The sequence below is a fragment of the Triturus cristatus genome, chromosome 7 (assembly GCF_964204655.1).
Source record: "Triturus cristatus chromosome 7, aTriCri1.1, whole genome shotgun sequence".
Lineage (NCBI taxonomy): Eukaryota > Metazoa > Chordata > Amphibia > Caudata > Salamandridae > Triturus > Triturus cristatus.
In genome coordinates, this window is record NC_140590.1 from 1,709,076,301 (window position 1) to 1,709,092,025 (window position 15,725).

The following is a 15,725-nucleotide window of genomic DNA, read 5'->3' on the forward strand; positions in this document are numbered from 1 at the left end:
AAGTGTCAAAAAAACATATTTTCCTCATATTTCTGTGGTGCAAAGTTCTGGAATCTGTGTGGATCCACAAAATTCCACCTACTGCGCATTCCCCAGTGTTTTTCTAGAAAAATGGTACCTCACTTGTGTGGGTAGGCCTAGTGCTGCAACAGGAAAGGCCCAAAACACAAGTTGGACTCACCACATTTTCACAGTGAAAAATGACCCTTTTTTTTCTAAGTACCTCGCTGTCGTTTTTTAACCCTATCTCCGCCGGCACCTAGGGAAACCTAGCAAACCTATACATTAAAACTAGACACCCAGGGGAACACAGGATGGGGTGACTTGACTGGCTCTCACCAGGTTCTGTTACCCAGAATCCCTTGCAAACCAAACATATTGTCAAAAACAAAAGAATCCTCATATTTCTGTGGTGGAAAGTTCTGGAATCTGCGTGGATCCACAAAATTCCACACACCTCGCGTTCCGCAAAGTCTTCTTAGAAAAATGGTACCTCACTTGTGTGGGCAGGCCTAGTGCCTGCGACACGAAACGGCCCAAAACGCAAGGTGGGCACACCACATTTTCACAGTTAAAAAATGACCCTTTTTTTGCAAAGTGCCTAGCGGTAGTTTTTGAACACTAGCCCTGCCGGCACCTACGGAAACCTACCAAACCCATACATTTCTGAACACTAGACACCGGGGGTATTCCAGGGAGGTATGGCTTGTGTGGATCCCCCAACGTTTTCTTACCCAAAACTCCTGCAAACCTCAAATTTAGCTGAAAAAATCACTTTTTCCACACATTGTTGTGTGGGAAAGTTGTGGCATCACCGGGCTGACACAAATTTCCTACCACCCAGTGTTCCTCCGGGTCTCCCGATAAAAATGGTGCCTCACTCGTGTGAGAGGCCCAAGTACACGTGACAGACAAGGGCCCAAAACATATGGAGGTGACATCAAAATTGCCTATCACAAAACAACCTGGTTTTGCAAGGGGCGTCACCTGGGTTTTTGGCCCCGTGCTCGGCAGCCAGCTGGGGAAACCTACCAAACCCACACATTTTTAAAAACTAGACACCTGGGGGATTCCAGGGAGGTATGGCTTGCGTGGATCCCCCAACGTTGTCTTACCCAGAATCCCCTGCAAACCTCAAATTTAGTTTAAAAAATTACTTTTTCCACACATTTTTGTGTGGGAAAGTTGTGGCATCACCAAGCTGACACAAATTAACAACCACCCAAAGTTCCTCCGGGTCACCCAATAAAAATGGTGCCTCACTCGTGTGCGAGGCCCAAGTACCCAGGACAGGCAAGGGCCCAAAACCTACTGAGGCAACATCAAAATTGCCTATCACAAATCAACCTGGTTTTGCAAGGGGGGTCACCTGGGATTTTGGCCCCGTACTCGTGGCCAGCTGGGGAAACCTATCAAACCCACACATTTCTGTAAACTAGACACGTGGGGGATTCCAGGGAGGTGTGGCTTGCGTGTATCCCCCAAAGTTGTCTTACCCAGAATCCCCTGCAAACCTCAAATATTTAAAAAATAATCACTTTTTCCACACATTTTTGTTTTGGAAAATTGTGGCATCAACGGGCTGACAAAAATTTCCTACCACCCAGTGTTCCCCCAGGTCTCCCGATAAAAATGGTGCCTCAGTCGTGTGGGAGGCCCAAGTACCCGCGACAGGCAAGGGTCCAAAACGTATTGAGGAGACATCAAAATTGCTCATCACAAAACAACCTGGTTTTGCAAGGGGGGTCAGCTGAGGTTTTGGAGGGGATTCTGGGTAAGACAACGTTGGGGGATCCACGCAAGCCATACCTCCCTGGAATCCCCTGGGTGACTAGTTTTTAGAAATGGGTGGGTTTGGTAGGTTTCCCCAGCTGGCCGTGAGCACGGGGCCAAAAATCCAGGTGACCCCCCTTCCAAAACCAGGTTGTTTTGTGATAGGCAATTTTGATGTCGCCTCAGTAGGTTTTGGACCCTTGCCTGTCCTGGGTACTTGGCCCTCCCACACGAGTGGGGCACCATTTTTATCGGGAGACCCGCGGGAATGCTGGGTGGTAGGCAATTTGTATCAGCCCAGTGATGCCACAACTTTCCCACACAAAAATGTGTGGAAAAAGTGATTTTTTCAGCTAAATTTGAGGTTTACAGGGGATTCTGGGTAAGAAAACATTGAGGGATGCACGCAAGCCATACCTCCCTGGAATTCCCCAGGTGTCTAGTTTTCAGAAATGTGTGGGTTTGGTAGGTTTCCCTAGCTGGCCGCCGAGCACGGGGCCAAAAACCCAGGTAACCCACCTTGCAAAACCAGGTTGTTTTGCGATAGGCAATTTTGATGTCGCCACAGTAGGTTTTGGGCCCTTGCCTGTCACGTGTCCTTGACCCACCCACGCAAGTGAGGTACCATTTCTATTGGGATGATTGGAAAGAGGTAGGGGTAGGAAATTTGTTGTTTCTTTCTGCAGCGTGAACATTTTGGCACAATAATGCAAGGAAAATGTGACAGACACATTTTGAGGTTTGCAGGACATTGTGGGTAAGATAACCTGTTGGGATCCACAAGAGAGCCATCACCATGTACTCCCATGGGTGTTTAGTGTATGACAATATCTACAGTTAGTAGGTAATTCTTAGATGGAATGTACACCTTGGCAGAGAGACTTAAAAAACAAAGATTACTGCACAGCCATCTATTCCTCAAGCACACACACATACTGGTTGGATGTGGCACGAGGGCGAGTGATGGTTCAGTATATACAATTTTATTAACAAGAGATTTCACAAAAATGTTATGCACTGTCAATAATTGAAAGGACAACAAAACAAATTAGTGACTCGCAGCTCGTGAGCTGTAAACCCACGTCAAGGCCCCAACCGATTTACAGGCCATTCACACACCTTTCATACTTGATCCACACAAGAACATTCACACCACCAGGCATGAAACCAACACATTATAACATTCACAAAAAGGGACAAGGTACACCATGCTTGAGAAAGACAGAAAAGACAAATATTTCTGCAGAACCACCTATTCTTCAAGCACACAAACATACTGGTTGGATTTGGCACGAGGGTGATGATTCAGTATATACAGTTGTATTAACCAGAGATTTCACAAAAATGAAATCCACTGTTAATAATTGAAAGGACGAGAAACTGAACCATTGACTCACAGCTCGTGAGGTTAAAGCCACAACAAGGCACCAACCGCTTTACAGGCCATTCATGCACCTTTCATACGTGTGACACATACAGAACCATTCCCACCACCAGCCGCTGGCCCAGCACATTACAACACTCACACCAGCAGACAGCGCCATTCAAGGACCCATCACTTTCACACCCCCACATTCCTGACACAGCAACCACACTATCTCACGGATTGCGTGGAGTGGCGTTTAGCTAGCAGTGTGTGTAGTGGCCAGCAGCAAGTCACTACTCACACACCACCAGCCAAAAACCTGTCCATGCACTCCACCAGCCAAGCGCCAGTCCATGCACACCGCCAGCCAAGCTCCAATCCATGCACACCACCAGCCAAGTGCCAATCCATGCACACCGCCAGTCAAGCACTAGTCCACTAACTGCCAGCCAAGCACCAGTCCATGCACACCACCAGCCAAGCACCAATCCACGCACACCGCCAGCCAAGCGCCAATCCAAGCACACCACCTGCCAAGCGCCAGTACACCCACACCACCAGCCAAGCGCCAGTCCATGCACACCATCCAAATTTGTTTTTAAACAAGAAAGAAAACACAAACCAATTGCAGCTAGATACAAAACTATAACTACAAAAACAACAGCAGTAACTAAAGACATCATTCTATTGCCAAAAGTTAAACTGACCAACTATATGAAACCATACAGACCAGGCAGTACACTATTAGACTCACGGTTGTTCCCAAAATCTCTTTTGAGTGTGACACAATCTGAAACATGTGGGCACATACAGCCCAGGATTAGAAGGACAATCGGCACAGTGCATACGACTCTCCTTCCGCACACCTCTTCACAAGCAGACTCTACATCTCTTACAGGGATTATTTTTTTTGGGGGTGGGAGGAATTAAATTAGGAAAGTGGCGATCTTTCAATCTAGCCACATCCAACTCTAGGAGCACTTGCCTGTTCCACAACAACAAGGCTGCCTATCACAGACTCCTGAAACTGAACAAAAGTCATCTTTGGCACAGGAGAACACTCCTTGTACACACCAAAAGCATTGAAAGTTGCTAAATTGAAGAGATGGATGGCCAACTTCTTATACCAAATGTAAGCCTTACGAATAGCATGGAAGGTTCCAACCTCTGATCTACTCTATCGACACCACCCATGTGCTTATTGTACTTTACAATGCACACAGGTTTGCGTACTTCAGCAGCCTGACCCCAAACAGTCACAGGTGAAGTACTCTCATCATTAATGGTAGTCATCATGTACACATCCCTCCTGTCCACAAATTCCACAGCTAGCAGTTCCTCACTATGCAAGGCACTGCACTGTCCCCTCTGAAACTTTTTGCAAACAAGCTCTTTTGGGTAACCTTTACGGTTAGAGCGGATTGTGCCACAAGCAAAAGTGTCCACTTTGAACAATTACTTAAACAATTGCACAGATGTGTAGAAGTTATCAAGGTGCAAATGGTGGCCTCTGTTAAACAGTCCTCTAGCAAGATCCCACACATTTTTCTCAAAAACTCCAAAAGTGAACGGACAACCAGGGGGGTCAATAGTGGAATCCCTACTAGTGAACACCCAGAAATTATAGACCTACTGTCCTACTCTCATACAACATATTCATATTAATTCCATAAAGTGGCCTCTTGCTAGGAATGTACTGCCTAAAAGCCAAACGGCCCTTGAACAGGACCAAAGACTCATCAAGAGATATTTCTTTACCTGGAATATAGATCTCTGAAAATTGATCTACAAAGTGATCAAGAACAGGCCGAATCTTAAAAAGACGGTCACAGTCAGGGTTATCTTGTGGCAACGCCAAAGCATTATTAACAAAATGCAGCATCCGAAGCAAAAGTAAATACCGATCACAACTCATAATTGTAGGAAATATAGCCGTTGCCATCAAGGGACTGGTAGACCAATATGAAGCCAGGGATGGCTTCCTTATCAAGCCCATCAAAGAAGTCAAACCCAAAAATGTATTCATCTCATCCAGATTTGTGGGAGTGCACCGGGTAGCTCTAGAGCGGGTTCTAAGTCTGGCACTGTTGTCCCTCAAAAACTGTTCAGCATACAAATTAGTCTGCTCAACGATCTCACCCAAAATACATCATCCATGAACAACGGAAAAAACTGTAAAGGCAAAAAAAATCACAATCCACTCTACACCCTGCATCACCACTAAAGGCAGGCAGCACCGGCTGCACGATGTTTGGATCAACCCAATGTCCAGCACTTCCAGTAGGAAGCCCAGCAGCCTCAAGCTGCAATCCAGATGCCTCTTGCACCATCAGAACATCAGTGTCCTTCTCTAAAACAGGCACTTCATCCGCACTGAGAGTAGCTTCATCCACACAGAGAGTAGCTTCATCATCCGATGATTTCATGTGGAGAGAAAACTCGCTGCCTGAATCTTCCCCTTCCTCCTCTCCCTCAGACGCACTACCAGTCTCATAATCCTGCTCAGAAGAAAATTCAAGAAGCATACCAACCACCTTCTGAGCAGTAATTCTACGGCTAGCCATAACGCTTACTAATAAAGGTAACTTGTCAAACAAGTCAACAACAACAAACCCTTTGTAAAAAAAGAAATAAACAAAATGTAGCTTTATCACAAAGACCTATATACTCCAACACTATACCACTCACTTGCCAGAAGCAGCTAGACCCACCACCACCTGCTATGCGCAGACACAGTAAGCACCAACACTATCCCACTAAAAAAGAAAAAAAAAGAAAATTATGCATAAGACAACGCAAAACACATCGCAAATAATTTAATGCATAAAACACTAATTAAATATGCTGTTATTATGACACCAGTTACAAAAAATTCATCCATGCATGACAATAATACTCATTTGGAGTAAATACAACAAAAATGTTTTTCCTACCAAAGAAATGCAAATACGCAAAACTGCAAAACAACCACTGCCGAAACCGCAAACAGGAATCGAAAGCTTTACACTAGAATTAAAAGGAGAAAAAAAACGATTACAATCACGTATGCAAATAATGCACCAGTCCACACACAATCCACCAGCCAAGCTAAGGGGTAGGTGGGCCTAACAGTATAAATAAAATATTCACCCCCGTAAAAGGGGAGCACCCCTTGCCCAAGAGGCCACTCCCCAACACCAACATTTTAAAAACCCTGGTGTCTAGTGGCTTCTGCCCTGGGCATAAAAACATACTGCTGATCTGCCACCCAAGGAGGGCAGAAATGGCCCCAATCATTGTCTCATAAAGGGGAGCGACCCTTGCCCAAGGGGCCCGCTCCCCAACATAACAAAAAATATCCCTGGTGGCCTAGTGGCCATATAAAAAAAGAAACCTGATGATCTGCCCCCCAGGGGGGCAGAAAACGGACAAATTAATGCTCCCCAAAGCAGAGCGACCCTTGCCCAAGGGGCCACTCCCCACAAATGAATCCCTGGTGGTCTAGTGGGCTACTAAATAAAAAGATGGTGAGTTCTGCCCCTCTGGGGGGAACAGACAGCCAAAAACATTACCCACAAGGGGTAGCAGCCCTTGACCAAGGGGCCACTCTCCACAAATTAATCCCTGGTGGTCTAGTGGGCAACTATATAAACCAAGCATTGGCATAGCCAATAGGTCTCGCCTTTGGGACCTTATAAGTGTTTTATCCATGCAACAGTTGCATAACTAAATACTTATAAGGTCCGAAAAGCGAGACCTATTGGCTATGCCAATGCTTGTTTTTTTAAACGGTCGTGACATACAAACACCAGCCATGTCGATACAATACTGGCCAGGAAGCAACACTATGCCGTATTAACTTCTATGTTGTCTATATTAAGTAGCTTCCATATACAATGTGGGAACACGACTACCTTGTGGACAGTTGTAGTAACAAAGAGCAACAAGGAAGCTATCGACTTCAGGAATGTGAAAGAAAGCTCTCATATCTCGAAAGCTGATGACCCATGATGAGAGAGGAAAGCCATATGGCGCCTCTGCTCGTAAGCGCGTGCCTGCGCACATGTACGCAAGCTCTAGGCCACAGTGTAGCACTTTGAAAAGGCCATTACTAAAAGTCTAGCACAACGCATGTGCTGCTCTAGGCTCGACCTAAAAATGGTGAGATCGGCCCCCCTAGGGGGATGCAGACAGCCAAAAACATTGCCCCCAAGGGAGAGTGACCCTTGACCAAGGGGCCACTCCCCACAAAATAATCCCTGGTGGTCTACTTGGCCACTAAATAGATAAATATGGCGAGATCTGCCCCCCAGGGGGCAGACAGCCAAAAACAATGCCCCCAAGGGGAGCAACCCTTGCCCAAGGGGCCACCCCCCATAAATGTATCCCTGGTGGTCTAGTGGGCCACTTTAATTGAAAAATAATGGCTCGATCTGCCCCCTAGGGGGGCAGACACAGGCAAAATATATTGCCCCCCGTGGGTGGGCACTAGGATGGCCGGGAGCCGTCCCACGCATACCCCATCAGTGACGTTGGACGGCTCCTGGCCGTCCAACGCACAGAAAGGTTTAAAGGCCTATCTCTCCAATTGACTAACACTGGGTACATTTATTACATTTAATAAGTGATAACTTTAGACTGAAAGCAGATAGAGATTTAGGGCCTGATTCACGAGGTAAACTTACACTTTTCTGTAAGTTTGCAAATGTTTTGTAGACACAAAGGGATTACAAGTTGTATCTTTACAAGTGCTCACACATATAAAGAGAGAAGAGTCTATTTTATTTATGTTCAGAGACTCTCCATTCATGATGATACTACTCATAAATACCTTTGTGAATGCCAAACAATCATAAGTGTAAGTTTATGATTGTTTGGCATTCACAAAGGTATTTATGAGTAGTATTTATGAGTAGTATCTGTTTACTTTTGTGAATCAGGCATATGGTGTTTATATTCAAAGGAATTGTATTTAACAATAACCTTTAATGGTAAAGTCAGATTTTAGATTGCAATTTTGAAAATGCCACTTTCAGAACCTCTGCATTTTCCTGCCCATATGATTCTAAGGGCTAATATGTGTTTCCAGCTGTTTGGAATGGTTAATGGCTTCTCTATTAAGAATGTGTATTAAGCCCAGACAGTGAACAATTGGTCCTATGTTAAACATCAATATTTCTGTTTTGTTGTGATTCATTTTATAGCCTTCAATTGATTGAAACCACAAACTCTGCCAACATTGTTCTTATATTCTGCTCAGCCAACCTTAGATGTAAAATTGTATAGTCCGCAAACAGTTTTAGTTTGGACATGCCTTCCCTTGGTGCTTCTATACCCATATTTGCCCTGATCCTGACTGCCAATGTTTCAATAAAAAAAGAAAATAGTCTGTGCGACAAGGGACAACCCTGCCAAGTTCCCCGATTTATATCTACAATCCATTCAAGTTAGAGGTTACAAAAACCTTGGCCTGTGCTCCTTGATATACATTGTGTAGCATATCAGTAATTAGACTAGAAAACCTCAGCCTCTTATGACCATAGAGAGGGGCGTCCCATTACACAAGGTCCAATTCTTTTTCAGCATCTCGGGAATCTGATTGGTGTTAAAAAAAATCTGATGAAATTTGCCGTCCTGCCACAAAACCTATCTGATCTTTTTGAATAACTTTCCGGGAAGCTGGAGTAATTAGATTTGCCCAGATTTTCATTAAGACTTTATAATCAGTCTTTATCATGCTGATAGGTCTATATTAGTTTATGTCACTGGGATTATTTCCCTTTTTAACAAAGCTGACAATGTTGGATTCTTTAAAAATTGATGATACCTCTCATCCTGTTTTCACAAAATTAAAAATCTCTACTAAGAAAGGTATTACCTCTCCTTGAAATGCTTTATAGAGCCCTGATGGAAGCCTGTTGTTCCCACAGGCCTTTCCAGTGGGCAGTGAGGCTAGAGCCTGCTGGATTTCTAGTGCTGTAATATCAACCATTAATCCCTTCGCCTGAAAACTTGACAGCTGCGGGAAATTGCTGTCTTGAAAATACTGATGTATTGCTTCCTTCAAAGCTGTATATTTAGTTGTGTTTAACTTGTTATAGTGGTCAAGAAAACATTAACACCATTTCCTTTTGGGAGATCAAAATCCCCATTCCCCGTTTCTGCAGTTCAGTAATTAATGTGGCTTCTTGCTTCACCTAGGTTGGCCAAGCCAAGAATGTACCTACAATCTGGCTTTCTATGTAAACCTGTTTTTTTTTCAATGTAGCTTAGAATAGTCAACAGGAAAATATAATAGCCAGTATAAAGTGATTCCAATATTACAAATACTTGTTTCTGCTAAGAAAAGGTGATATCCAAAAGTTCATCTTACAACCAATCAAAAATCAAGTTCTCTTGAAGCATTTAGATAAAAATATGAAGTGCGTACAGGATTCATAATACATAGGAAAGAAATAATAAAGCATGTACGATACAGTCATATCTCATTTCTAGTGATAAAAGGCATAAGATAAGTTGTATGTAGAAGGTTCGATATACTTAAGAGAAAGATAGTAAAACATATAACATGCATGCATAACTCAATTTCGATAATGAAGTTTGTGAGATATATTTTTTGTCTTTTCTTTAGAGAACAAACCTTGCCCAGGATTTGTTAGGTTCTTAAATCCCATAGAGAACCCTGTTTTTCATCAAGCATTGAATAAAATAGGATGTGTAAATAATTCCATGTTCATATTGGAGTTGGCTATTTAAAGATTTAACAGTTCAAACACAGTTAATGTCAGGTAGTAAAATACATGAGTTATTCATGGCTAATTCATACATTATCAATAACCAGTTGCTAGAACAGTTCAATTCCAGTTCTGCCATATTCTGTTTAGTTTAACTAGAGAACTCACCCTTTTGGCATAGATAGTTTCCCGCTTAAAAACTCTTTGCATTTTAGTCAGCCATTGGGAGATTGTCGGGATATTCTTACATTTCCAAATGGCTACTGGGGTTGCAATAAAAATAAATTGGCGTTGGCCAAGGGTTGGCTCTTCGCTCTGCAAAAAGGAGCCCCTAAAGGATTGGGGGAAAAGTTAATTGCCAATTTTTTTCTTATTTATATAAAGACACTCTGTCAGAAATTCATTAATTGGGGCTGCAGGTGAACCCCACATGTAGCCAATCCCCAGTAGCATGTCTATATCTAAAGCATCTAGGGGGAAAGAATATGTGGAGTTTGTCAGGGATATAATAGATCGTCCACTCACAAACCCATGTCATCCTCCTTAAATTAGCGGCACTTACCGCATTGCAGCTCATATTATTATAAACCTGCCACTGCTGAAGATTAAAGTAGCAGCCCATGGAAGTACCAACTCTCTCAAGATTATCTAAAATCATTTGCTTGTTTTCCACACATTTAAATAATCTATACCAATTGCCCAGCCCTTTAAATCTTAATACAAAGTGGGCCCTCCCAAGAAATATACGATCGCTGTTTTCTGTGCTGGTTAAACCCAAACAAAACTGCTTAATCCGTGCATAGCTGAAAACCAGGAACCAATTAATATTAATTTTAAGATTTAGGATTCTCTGCCAAGATAGAAAGGGACCACTGAAGCCCCAAAGGTATGCATTCCTCTAATTTCATCCGGGGATAAAGCTAAGGGATTCCATGCGCTTCCGAAATTCTTTAAAAATGAGATATAATAACTCTAGGAATCTTATAGCGTGACTTTTTTGGCAGTTTATTAATACGTAGAAAAGGGGCAAGACCAATCTCAGATTCCTTAATCATTAAGGTAAGAAAAAAAATGGACTTCAGACATATCCCTGAATAATTATAGTTCAGCCAATTAATAAGCAAGGCTTGATAGTATAACCATTGCAGAAGGCAGTTTCTCAAAGAAGCAGCTAAAAAGTATCGCCTCTTATTAAGAATGATTTATTTTGTATTCCCCGATCTCTGTAAAATCTCTTATTTCAGAAAAGGCTCTCACTATGTCATGTTTATCTGCTTCTAGATGAAGAGCCATATCGTCTGCAAATATCTTGAGTTTGGCAGACCCAGGGACAGAGGAAACTATTTGTGCACCCGTTGGTGAAATATCTACAAACTATTGATCTCCTCTATTGCAAAGAATTTCCTCAATTCTCGTTTAGCACTGGCCAATTGCAGGTCTTCCACAGCTCGGTCCCCCGGAGAACTTATCTTCGTCTGCAAGGCAGTATCAACCGCTAGTTGAAGTTCGACTGTTCATGCCCCCGAGTTCTAGATTGTACAGCCATAAAGCCTTGAAAGCTCAACAAACGGAATAAAGTGTTGTGGTGCCCTTATACACATGAAAGAACTGTTTAATCCATTTTTTTGTATTTGTCAGCCATTCCTGGATAGAGAGAAGGAGACTGTCCTTCGGCCACATGAACCTTCCTCTTCATCTAGCTTCTATTTCTATCTTCTCACTAATCACTGAATGATCCTAAAATAAATTTGCACAGATTTTGGAATCAAGACACCTAAGGGAACGAGAGATAAAAAAATAGTCTATGCAAGAGGCAGACTGGAATTGTCAGGAGTAACAAGTGTATTGTGGCATTTCCGGGTAGGCCCTACAGCATGGGTCAATCAATTGATGGTCTTGTGTCATTACATCCAATACTTTTTGAATTTTATAAATTATAGGACCCACCGCTCCATTAGCCAGTTTGTGAATCCTATTAATAGATTTAGGATCACCTGGAATTAGAGCATAGTAATTCACAAAATTGAATAAATTGCCATTTAGCCTTGCTTTAATAAAAAATCCATCTATCATGTGTGTCCCTCTGGACCCGTATGATCTCCCAGTCTATCCCTCACCCAAAGTAGATTGCCCCTTATAGCCATCACTGCAGAAGCAACAGATTCCTTGAAATATTATTTAGGAATAAAAAGCTTTGCAGTATTTGTCTTTAAATGAGTTTCTTTGAGAAACAAAATTTGTGGTGAAAAAGAGGTTGTTCATCTAATAAGGCTGCCATACGTTTGCTTATTAGATCCTCATTTAACATTAACCAATATTATACGTATTTCAAGACCAATCCCCCCCAAAACATTGCCTTAAGTTGACGCATCATAAACAGAAAAGTTCCCGACATTACATTTCACCTATGGTTCTGCTCTTTTTAATAAGCATGCTCCCAACCACCAACACCCTCCCTAAACTTCCCTTCCACCCCAAACAGAAGGGAATCACCCAAATATCCATCTCCAACCTCTCTTGGTGGTCGCCTGGGTGAATGCCCTCTCTGGGTGCCATGTTGGTGCACCCCCAGTAAACTGCTTATCTCCACATCCCTCTGATATTAATAATACTCGATTTCTCTCATCTTTTCCCTCTCTATGTAGAAATTATTTGCAACAGTTCTTGAGCTTCCTCCAAAGTTGTGAACATTTGAAATTTCCCTTTTACTAAAACCCTGAATTTAGATTGTTGCCCGATTGCTGTGTGTGCGCCCTGGACCTTGAATAAGTACAAGAGCTTAACAAATACCCTTTTGTGGCATGCTGATGCTGTGGACATATCAGAGAAGATTCAACAACAAGCTCCTTCATCAGTAGAAAATAGTTTTCTCTGGATGGCTCTACAAAGAATCTGCTCTTTGATACGATATTCTGCAAAGTTCACCAAAATTGACAAGGAACATTTTGAATTTGGATATGGGTGAGCCGGTCCTCCACCTTCTTTTCCTCCCAATATGTCCTCCAAGGTGATAATTATTCACAAACACTTCTTCCGCGGCACAACAGAGCAGAAGAGAAGCCCCCGTCCCCCGGGCCTACACCAGAGTCCTCCCGGGGGTTTACCCCAGGTAGCCTGAACAAAAGAATGACCAGTTTCAAATCGGCCACGGTCGCCATCAATAACTTTTTCCAATGTTAAATGATGGTGTGCCAGTGCCTTCCATCGTACCCCCGCAGCACCGTGTCTCAACATTCCTGGTGGCTCAAGCAGCAGCATCGCGGGATTCCGTTTGCCCGGAAATGGAAATCGTGCCACAGTGAGTTGTTGGACGGAGGGGTGGGCAACTCACTCAGCAGCAGTGCATGTAGAATTGCCTGCCCGACTTGAACCTGGAGATTATTGTGTATTTACCCTTTCACTAACCGAAATGTGATGGAAATTTGTAATGCTCTGGTTTCCAAAATTTATCAATTGTGCGCTACATATGTTTAGAAGTAAAACTGCCTGTCAGGTGCATATGTAGTAATGATTGCAAGAGACTATTTGAATGGAAAATGTGCTCCCAGTAAATGGCAATGTGATACCACAGCCTGCTATAATTCTAGAATGAGAACCGGCCACTCCAAAGTGCACCACTGGGCACATACCCTCACCTTCTACTTCCCCGCTACATGGGTCTGGCTCATTTGCTACACTTGTTCTGTGGAACGCTTGAATTTTTCACTACTCTTGAGATGTTGGTGATGCAACATTGATGACAGCACCCCCAGAGTAAAAATTGTTCCAGGACCATTGCAAAAACTCAATCTGTTGGAAACAACACACAGCAGATACACTGCAACTTCATACCAATGCAAACGTAGGCAAGAGACATTGAACAGTTTTGTAGTAACAACAGAAGTAGAGGGTAGGAGCACCAGAAGGAGGGCTATCCTTTTCAGAGAAAACTGCAGGCAATTTATCCATGTCTATGGACTAAGGAATGTGTTGACAAAGTCTGCGCTATTCAAATACCACATGCATACATACAGACTTAAGGATTTAGGCTATATACATACTTTTAAAATTGCAGAACTCTCTCGCTTTGTTTAAAAAATTATTTAAAAATCATTAGAACAGCTATTAAATAAGTTTACAGTGACTGCTGCTTGTATTTGATGTTTTAAATATATGCTTCAAAAGTGGGATATATTTTATTTTATTTTTTACCAATCTTGATATACAAGCCTTGATTGTAGAATAGTTGCCAGGTGACAACCCAAGGCATCAGACCCAATTCCAGGAGTGCATGTAATACAACAGCAACGCTGAGTGGTGGTTGGCTTGCAATAAAAGTATTTATGTTGGTTTTGTGCTGCTGTTCTTTTCTTTGTGTACAACATCTCAATGCTGCAGCTATAGCTGCTTCCTCAGACTACTTCCTATACCCAGGACATTGCAGCCCAGTGCCTAATTTGAGCCGGTGGTTTCCAGTGCTCTCAACCAGCACACAATGGTCAACAGCAGCATTATGGCCTTGTTTAGGATGACGGTTGGAAAACCATTCCGACCGCCGTGGTAGCGAAAATAAACCATCTTCTTTTACTGCAGCAAAACTGGCGGTCAGATTAGGATCAACCACCAGAACAATCCAACAGCGGCGGACCGATGCCACAAATGACTGCTGGTAGCGTCCAGAGCAGGTGAATATCTGTCCCCGGCGGTCAGATTTTCTGCGGAAAGACCCAAAATCTCTGCACGGCCAGCGGATTGACCGCAAATCAAATTAGTATACGATTGCGGTGACAGCGGAACAATCCACTGTTTCCGACCACTGCGATCGCAACCAGTGTTGAATGGGAGAGCCGGCAGAAGGGCTGTTGTATTCCAACCGCCGCGGTCGCTCCAGGACAGTAATGGCGGCCGACAAAAAAACACACCACAAGGCCACCAAGTGTGGGCATGAACCTGGCTCTGCCTCAAAAAACACCTAACACAGCCCAATGACACATCCCCATGGCAACTAAAAGAAAACAAATCCCAGGTCAACCCACACAACACCCCTAACAGGAAGACTCCATTAGCCCCTTCCCTAACCAGAATCCTTTGCAATCTTAATACTCCACTACTGGAGGGCCAAACCCCACAGCACAAAGGAGAGGCAAATCACCACACATCTCACCAGCACAAAAACATGCACACACCACACACATCACCACTTTCAAAACTGCACTTTCCACACATCTGCACACCATGTCACAGAAGAAAATGCCCAAATTCACTGACAATGAGTTGTTAGTGATGGTAGAGGAGGTAATCAGAGTAGAACCACATGTGTTTGGAAGCCTGGTCCAACAGACACCACAAGCCAGAAAAAATCAAACATGGGAAAGGATTGTCAACAAAGTCAATGCAGTAGGGACCGTCCCCCGCTCCAAGAAGGGGATCAGGAAGCGGTGGAATGACCTCAAGAGCGAGGTGAAAGAGAGGAACAACAAGAACATTAAGCTGGCTCAAGTGACTGGCGGTGGCCCTCCCATTCCACCACAAACATTCACTGAATGGGAGGAGAAAGTGCTTGCCACACTGCATCCAGAGAGCCTCACAGGAATACAGGGAGTGGAGGCTGGTAAGTGGAGGCTGGTAATTACCAACAAATGCCTACCATTACACTGCTATGTACTGTCTTGCACAACTACAAAGACATACCTCCTAGGCCCAAATGCACTCATGTACACCACACTCTCCCCAACACATGTCTCGCAGATCCAACATTTACTCCATAAGATTCACCCCAAAGGTAGCTAGCAATATTTCCATGGGCGCATGTGTACAGGTAGCCAGCACTACAACTCCCACCAGGCGCCCTAGTCCCAAAGCTGAGCAGGATGTAACACTCCACCCCACACCCA